This window comes from Pteropus alecto, unplaced genomic scaffold (genome assembly GCF_000325575.1).
Source record: "Pteropus alecto unplaced genomic scaffold, ASM32557v1 scaffold21, whole genome shotgun sequence".
Classification (NCBI taxonomy): Eukaryota; Metazoa; Chordata; class Mammalia; order Chiroptera; family Pteropodidae; genus Pteropus; species Pteropus alecto.
In genome coordinates this window covers 371,553-380,998 of record NW_006436282.1, presented here as the reverse complement: position 1 = coordinate 380,998, position 9,446 = coordinate 371,553, and positions in this window count along the sequence as shown.

Here is a 9,446-nt window from a genome sequence, read left to right as displayed (position 1 = left end):
TGTTTGTTATCTATATCTAAGAGGAGATTTATTATAGGAATTGGTTCACATGGTTATGGAGGCTGAGCAGTCTCACAATCTGAATGTCTGCAAGCCAGAGGATCAGGAAAGCTAGTGGTATAATTCAGTCCAAGGTCAAAGGCCTGAGAATCTATCTGGACTTCCAATGTCCAAAGACAGCAAAAATGGACATCCCAGCTCAAGAAGAATTTGCCCTGCCTTTACTTTTTTGGATTATTTGACCCCCAAAAGATTGGATAATTCCTGCCCAGATTAGTGAGGGTGAATCTCTTTAACTCCATCTACTGAATCAAATGCAAATCTCTTCCAGAAACACCCTCATAGACATCACACCTAGAAATAATGTTTTACCAGCTATCTGGGCATCCCTTAGCCCAGTCAAGTTGACAAATAAAATTACCCATCACACCAGCCATGTCTGAAACTAACAGTACTTCTGAACTCTTTACTTTCCACTCGCTTTACTCATTTTTAACAATTAGCCTATGGTAAAATTGCTTGTGTTATACACTATTTCGCTTAAAGTCATAGAATCTACTGACGACATTAAGTGGGGACATTACTATACTCTTATCCCTTCTGGAAAAAGTTTAAAAACAGTATTAGAGACCTAGGTGTTAAAGTTGTAAACCAATATTTTGCACTGCACTTCCAAAACAACAAAGACAATAAAATATGCACGGTTTAAATCAAATCTGCTAAATCAATTCTTTTAATTTGGTCTCACATCACAAAGTTTACTATATCTTTCAAACAGAAAACTTTTATAAAGTAACAAAAACTGCACTATTCTAGAATATTCTTAACTACTTGTATTAAGTCTCCTATTCAAAGTTATGGAAACCAAGGTCAGTGTAAATGAGTAAAAACTGATGAATCCTGAAGAACTGTTAGTTTCAGACATGAAAAGTGAAGAGTTTGGACTACTCTTTACCAGGGCCATTTCTGGGGGTTTTGTTTGCAGTGAACAACCTTGAGGGATAAGGTAATGCTTCTCTCCAGGGTAAAGAGCAGTCTTGCTTTCTCAGTGCTATAAAATGGTGAGTTCTTCAAGTTCGACGTTTCTTAACTATGATAAAAACCCACCACATATGAGGTATCCATTTGGGTCCATACTGCATTGCCCCATGAGACTTGGAAGGCAAGGGAGAATCAATACAAACATACTAATGCTTATGCTGCTTGCTATGTGGCCATAAGGTCCTTTGTCTCTGATTTAGGAGTCTAGTCTTCTGCCACATGAAAAAGCAGCAAGGTAATTTTTAGCTTGAGAGCAGGGTAAAATCAAAGCCCACACCCAACAGGTGTTTGAGGCTGTAGAACTGCAAAAGCACAGGAATGTGCAACAGTAAATGAAAGAGGTTTGTGGGGCAAGATAGGAGATGAGTTGGTAAGAGATGCATAGATCTGATCATGAATAGGGCCTTTTGGTGTTGAGCCAGAAATTTAAACCTTTGAATGTCAGTTGCATTTTAGTCAGTAATAGATTATCTAATGTGTATAAATGCTTATATTTCAGAAGCCATGTGTCAGAGAGGCAAGTATGGGTCCCAGATCTAGGAAATTCCTGGGTTTGAAGTGCAGAGTCTACATCTAATACAGGTGTGATATTGAACAAGTTATTTAACCTCTCCAAATCTCAGTTTCCTAAGCTGCAAAATGAAGTATTTGAAATCGGGTTTTCCCCAGAAGCAGACCCTGAGAAAGGATTTTGGTGCACAACATTTCACTGGGAGGTGATCCCAGGAATTACCAAAAGAGTAGTGCAGAAGTAAGTAAAGAAAGAGAAGGAAGTGAGTGGTTTTTAATTGTGGGCAAATAGAACTTCATGCCCTGGGGACCTTTGGTAGAAAGTGTGGAACACATCTCAGAGTTATTCAATCCAATGAGCGAGGAAGCTAGAATATTTATTCTTCGACTTCTTTTCATCATGGCTAAGGGCTGCTTCTAGGGGTTCCTTAGCACTACTTGCCTGCCCCAGGCTAGCCAAGAGAAAGCTGTGAGGTGGAGAGATATAGATACATACATTAGGATACCTACAACATAATCAGAAACATATCTAGGAGATTTGAGTGCGACATTAATAGTGCTACTATTGGGATCATAATATATTTTTTCAGGGTTATGGGGATTAAAAAAAGGTTAGTCATTTTGAAATAGGGTGATGGTGTTTGTCTAAGACCCAAGATCTAGAATCCTGCTGTCATAGCTACTCTCTGATGATCTGGAAAAAGCCCTATGTATGGAGGATGAGACCAAGCAAGTAGTTTTATTAAAACTCTTTCAGGTGCAAAGAATAAAAACTCTATCTAGTTAAGCTAAAAGGAAACCCTACTCACGTAACTAAAGCCAGAGAAGACCTTGTAAAACTAGCTTTAGTGTCAACTGTGAGGAAGAAAAATTTAACAAAACAAAAAACATTGCAACGTGTTTGGGCTTTGGGGGCAAAAACTGTTAAAAATAATTTTATTAAAATTTTACTGTAGTAGGAAGAGAACAGTAGGATAGATAAAACTACTGCAGTAGAGTAGTTTTAGAGTCTTTGAATACAATGTACCTTTATGAAAAGCTTAGGAAGCTTACTGTTGCATAAAAACAATAACAACATAATCTTTCAATTAAAAACCATCTCTAATTTTCACAAGTTATTTTGTGACATCTAATTTAGGTAAACAGTTTTTCACAAACATTAGAAGGAGTAAAGTCAATTAAAGTTTTCACTTGTGTAAAAGAGGAGTAAACTAATAAGTTTATTTGCACTAGGAGAATTTTTACTTTCTTGAGAAGAGCTTGTGAAAAGTTGCCAAAAGAAAACTGCATTTCTGGGGGAGACAATTTATTTTAGTTTTTTATTTAGGTAATAAATTTTACTGTTAAGAAGTTAACTTCCATTCTTAAAGAGGAAATTAATGTTTTATCAAATTTTTTTTTCCTAGAGAAGAAATACTTTTATTTCATCACTACATTAAAAAACTCAAGATTCTTTGCTATTCCCTTGTCTCAGCTTTTGTCTATGTTTTAGCCTCATTTTCTCAGGTTTTTCTCTGTGACAGGGAATGCCTATTGGTAGTTTATAATAAAAATAAATAAAAAGTTGATTTCTCTAGCTATTCTAGAAAAAGAGTCCAATTGGCTTGGTTGATACTATGAATTCACACCTTGGACTGATAGATTTTAGAAGTGAGTAGCTTTCTTTATCCCTAACCTTATTTTCAAAACTCTCGTTGATGATGAAGAAAGGCAAATTTAAGAAAAAAACATCCTGGCAAAAGGACATTGTTCATCCTAAAGCCCTTGACCTGATGGTGTCATTGGTAATTCTATCAAACATTTAAAGAAGAATACCAGTTCTTCTTTTGTATTTTATTTTTTTAAATGCCAGTTTATTATTTTTTTCATATTACACATACATAATTTTTTCTTAACATTTTATTTTTTTATTTTCTCCCTCCTTCCTCCCCGCCTTCTGGTAACCACTAGTCCATTGTCCATGTCCATGAGTCTCTGTTTGTTTGTCCTGTTCATTTGTTGCTTTTAGGTTTTAGGTTTGTATCCCACATATGTGATACCATGTGATTTTCAACCTTTTCTGTTTGGTTTATTTCGCTTAGTATGATTATTTCAAGGTCCACCCATGTTGTTGCAAATGGCAGTATTTCATCTCTTTTTATGGCTGAGTAATATTCCATTGTATATATGTACCACAGTTTCTTTAGCCAATTACCACTCCTTCTTAAACTTTCTCCACATCTTCCTTTAGTTCTTTGAGCTTTTAAAGACAGCTGTTTTAAAGTCTTTGTCTAGTAGATCTGTCATCAAGTCTTTTTCAGGAACAGATTCTGTTTGTTTTTCCCTTTGAATGGTTCATACTTTCCTATTTCTTTGTATGCCTTGTGATTTTTTTTTGTTGTTGTTGAAAAATGGACATTTGAATCTAATAATGTGGTAACTCTGGAAATCAGGTTTGCTGTTTTTCGTTCTGATTGTTGCAGGCTGTCTATGATGAGGATGGGCCTGGTATATAAACTTAAGTTCTTCTAGGGTCTTTCTGAGTCTTTCCCTGAGCATGTATGCTCACTTTCTAATTTTCCTCACATATACAGTAGTTTTGTTAAGTTTTTGTTCTATTCTTTAATGTCTGGCTCCCAAAAGAGAAAAAAGAGAAAAATGCAGGGCAGAGGGAAGGGCACCAGCCCTTTAAATCCCCTTAAAGTCACTTCAAGGAAGGGGCCTGCAATAATTGTGGGAGGTACAACAATGGTCATTCACCTTTTTTCCGTACCTGTGTTCAGAAGCAGTAACCAGTAAGAGGAGGGCAGATCCCCAATATATGGAGGACAGGGTCCTTCTTGCCTACCTTGGCTCCTGCAGGTTGTGAGCAGGCTGCTCCAGGATCACATGCACAGCTGCCTTGCCAGTAGATTGGCAATGGCGGGGGGGCGGTGTGGGGGCTGGGTAGCTGCTACTGTACTAAGAGCTGAAATTGACCAAAATCAACTGCAATTTACCACCAAAGCTTCTCTTAGAAGTTGAAAGCCTTCAAGAGACTCCAGGGCTCCAAAACTGTTACATCAGATTCCGCCAGTGCAATTGCTGTCCAGGTTGGGAGACAGATTCTTGTTGTTCCCTACTCTGTCATCTGAATTCTCTTGCATTAAACATTTTTGTTTTTCTTCAAAAATACTTCCTAGCTAATATCCAAGTAGTGAAATCAGTATGTATGAATAACTACTCTGCCTTCTAGTGCCCAGTTATTTTATGGAAGGGTCATATCCTTAGTCACTCCCACATAGCCACTACTATCACCTTTGCTGCCACTCCTGGGCTATGTGTTTCTTTTGTGTGTATCTGGTTCCTCCTTCATGAAGTAGGAATGGAGCTTTGGCAGTAACCATAGTGAAATTACACCTCAGAGTAGAGTTAAAATTGAGGAACTGTCATGATGTTGGTTTGAAGGTGGCAAGCTAAAACTTTTCTATGATAAAGTTTAATATTAAAAGGCAATAATGATAAAATAATCGATCCATTAGGAAGGAAATTATAAACATATAAGCACGACAGACCTCCAAAATACATGAAGTGAAAACTTACAGACTTGAAGAGACAATTTAATCAATGCAACAATAACAGGCAGATCCTTCATACTCCACTTTCAACAATAGATAAAACTAGACAGAAGATCAACAAAGAAAGAGCACTTAAACAACACTATAAACCAACTTGACCCAACAAGTACTATAGAAGACTGCAACAAACAACAGAATAAACATTCTTCTCCAGTGCACACAGAACATTCATTCTCCAGGATAGAACATATGTATGCTAGGTCATAAAACCAGCTTCAATAAATTGAAAAGTGTTGAAATCATGCAAAGTATGTATATAGTCAAAATAAGAGTGAAATTAGAAACCAATAACAAAAAATGAGAAATTAAACAAATATGTGGAAATTAAATAACACACTCTTAAATAACTAATGGCCAAAGATGAAATCAAAGGGAAATTGAGAACTTTTGGGAAGTACATTGAGATGAATAAAAATAAAGACACAACATAGCAAAATTCTTAATTATGAGATGCAGTGAAAACTTAGAGGGAAATTTATATCTGTAAATGTCTACATTAAAAAATTAATCCGGTTTCAAATTAATAACCTAACATCCTACCTTAATAGAAAAGGAAGATGAACAACACCGGTGGTAACAATAACACTAGAAAAATGAGAGTAAACACTGGAAAAATGAGAGTAAACTAAATTGAAAGCTAGAAAAAGGAAGGAAATAATAAAGATTAGGATGGAGATAAATACACAACAGAGAAACAATAAAGAAATCCAACAAAACCAAAGACTGGCCTTTGGAAAGATCGACAAAATGGACCAAAAAAAAAAAAAAAAAAAAGGACAAACCTTTAGCTATACTGTTCATGAAAAAATAAAACAACTCAAATTGCTAAAGTAAGGAACAAAAGGTAGGAAACCACAGATCTTACAGAGATAAAAGGATTATAAGAGAATATTATGAATAACTGCATGACAACAAATTAGATAACATAGATATATTCCAAATTCCTAGGAAGAGCTGGACAATAAAAGAATCAATCTATCAGGAAGATATAACAGTTCAAAAATTTTCATGGGTGAATTCTAGAGAACAGTTAAAGAATTAATACCAATTCTTCACAAACTCTTCCAAAATGCAGAAGAGAAGGAAACACTTCGCAATTCACTTTATGAGGCTAGTGTAATACTAAAACCAGACAAAGAAATCACAAGAAAAGAAACTACAGGTCTATATCCCTTATGAAAATAGATGCAAACGCCCTCATCAAAATATGAGCAAACCAAACTCAACAACATTAAAAAGGATTATATACCATGACCAGGTGAGATTTATTCCAGGAATGTTGGTTTAACAAACGAAAATCAATCTAAGTAACATAGTAATAAGGACAGAAAACCATATGATCAGCTCAATAGACACGGAAAGTCATCTGATAAACTGCAACACCCTTTCACCTCTAGGATCTGCACTTACCATTTCTATTAACATTGTGCTGGAGCTTCAAGCCATGGAATTAGGCAAGAAAAAAAAATTAAAGGTATCTTATTGGAAAGGAATAAATAAAACTATATTTGCAGATGACACAATCTTATACCTAGAAAATCCTAATGAATCTATTAAAAAACTACTAGAATGAATAAATGAATTCAGTTAAATAGCAAGATACAAGATCAATTTATAAAAATTACTTATATTTATATAATTCCAAAGAACAATCTGAAATAAAATTAAGAAAATAATTCCATGTATAATGACATCAAAAAGAATAAAATAGTTATGAAGACATTTAAAAGAAGAAGTGAAAGGCTTGAAATAGAAGACATTATTGAAAGAAATAAAAGAAGACCTAAATAAACAGAAAGACCTCTGTGTTTATGGATTGCAAGACAATGTTGTTAAGATGGCAAGACTCCCCAAACTGATCTATATTCAATGCAGTCCCTATGAAAAGTCCAGCTAGCTTTTTGCAGACAATGACAAGTTGATTCTAAAATTCATATAAAAACTCAAGGGACCCCTAATAGACAAATCAATCTTGAAAATGACCTACCAAGTCAGAAGACTCATACTTCTCACTTCAAACTTACTAGAAAGGAACAGTAATCAAGATAAAAATTCATGTGCTGAAGTCCTAATCCCCAATGTGACTGTTTTTGGACACAGGGCCTGTGAGAATATAAAGGTTAAATAAGGTCCTAAGAGCTAGTGTCCTTATAAGAAGAGGAAGAAAGACCAGAGCTTCCTGTCCCTACATGTGAGGACAGTGGAAGGCAGCTCTCTGCAAGGAACTGAATCAGCCAGCACCCTGACCTGGGTATTCCAGGCTCCAGAACTGTGAGAAGGCTTCTGTTGTTTCAGAACAAAAAAGAAAAAAACAAACAAACCCCAAACTCATGTTTTAAATTAGTATGCACTTTAGAAAGTAATTACCCCTGCCACTGAATTTCTGTATTTCTTATGGTGATATTAGACCTGGTGTGATGCATTCTGATAATATGGTCCTGGGGAGGTAAGCTGAAATCTGATGTGATATTTCTATGGGTAAGAGAGGGACTCTTATTGAAAGTAGGGAATAAACTAAAAAATTTATTGTTAAATCATATAGAGAAGACATTCAAGTCCATGATTGCTATCTGAAACCCTCAGGATAGGTCATTTTTTCCATCAGATTTTTTTTTTTCACATTTTAAAAAGGAAAAACATGCAGAGTTTGTACATTTTTAACACCCTCAGCACAACCTGGGGTACCACCCATTATCAAACAGTATTTCCATAGTGAAACATGAGTACCCACACCACATGGAATAAACAGATTATAAATATCCTCTAATTAGTTTAGGTTTTGATGCCAAATGCAGTTGTACCAAACTTCTAAATAAAAACCCTCAGGTTCAAGAGCTTTTTAGTTTTCCTCTCTGTGGTTAAGGGGTAATGGATCTGTGGGAGTGGAAAGGGGTTTAGAATGGAAGACGTCAACTCCTGTCTCTTAGTGGACTTTTTTCTCTTTAATTTACAAAGAAGACAGATTAATTTATTTTCTGGCAAAGAGGTAGAGCACAGAAAATAGGAGGGATTCTGTAGTGCCCGACTCTCCATTCAGGCCTAGTTTCCTGTTATTCTCACATTTAATTTCCTTTTATTAATCTCTAACCCTATAGTGATTTTGTAGTCTCATCTTCTAAGAAGATTTAAGGGACTTCCCTCTGTCTAGGCACACAGTGATAAAACATTAAAGCCTATTAATTCCAGCATTTTATTACACATTAATGATTAATAAGCAGGTGAATCTCAGGACTAGATTTGAGATAAGAGGATGAACAGTATCTTCTGTCCTGGCGATTCTTCCATTTTCATCCTGGAAGATTTTGCTTTGACTACTTTAAACTAGGCAATGGTCCTTTTATATGACCATCACTTATCTTCATAATATACTTTAAACCCATGAGCACTAACTGTCAAATCACTGGACAAACATAATGAGAACACAGATTTGATACTTGTTACTGACAGTGGCAGACAGAATCTTGTTAACCTAAAAACATAAATGGAATTAATTGTTAAATCATAGGTTTTTTACCTAACAGAGCATTAAGTCATTTTATCAAATCCCAAGCTTTGTTTAAGTATGTACATACACATATACATATATAAGAATTTATGCCATATGATTAGTAGTTATTCATTAAAAGCAATTACTCTTAGTTTATATAAATATACATTTATTTTTTGTTTATGCATTACTAAAATTTTCAGATAATTATAGATATTCTTCACAACTGGTAATATCTTAAAAGTTAGTTATAATGTACAATTGGAAACTATATCAATGAACTTTTTGTATTCTGTAAAAATTTATTGCTCTAAATTGTACTTTGCATAGATGTTTCATGCATGATTTTGTAACATCATGCATTGGTAATTGAAAATACTGATTCATTGAATCATGTACTTAATAACTTTAATAAAATTAATGCTACAGTTTCATCAAGGACATTCTTAAGTGAAACAGGCAATTTTTTTTCTATTGCAAGTGCATGGCAGTATAGAAAAATGACTACCACTGATTAGTGCTGAGGTGCCAGAAGTTTTATTTACTATTGATTTTACATCATGAGTACAAATTCCAGCAGTAACAAAGCAAATAAGAGTATTTTTATAAAGAGTCTGGATTTTGTAGAGGCCCAAAAAGGGTCCTGGGGATCCCCAGAGGGCCATGGACCACAACTTGAGAACTGCTATGATAGGTTTTAGGATAAACACAGAACATAAAGCTATGATCCCTTTTCTCAAGTTCATCTTCTAAGAGAGGAAACCTATGGAGATGATTACAACATAGCTTTAGTGAAATAAGAAACAGCAGCA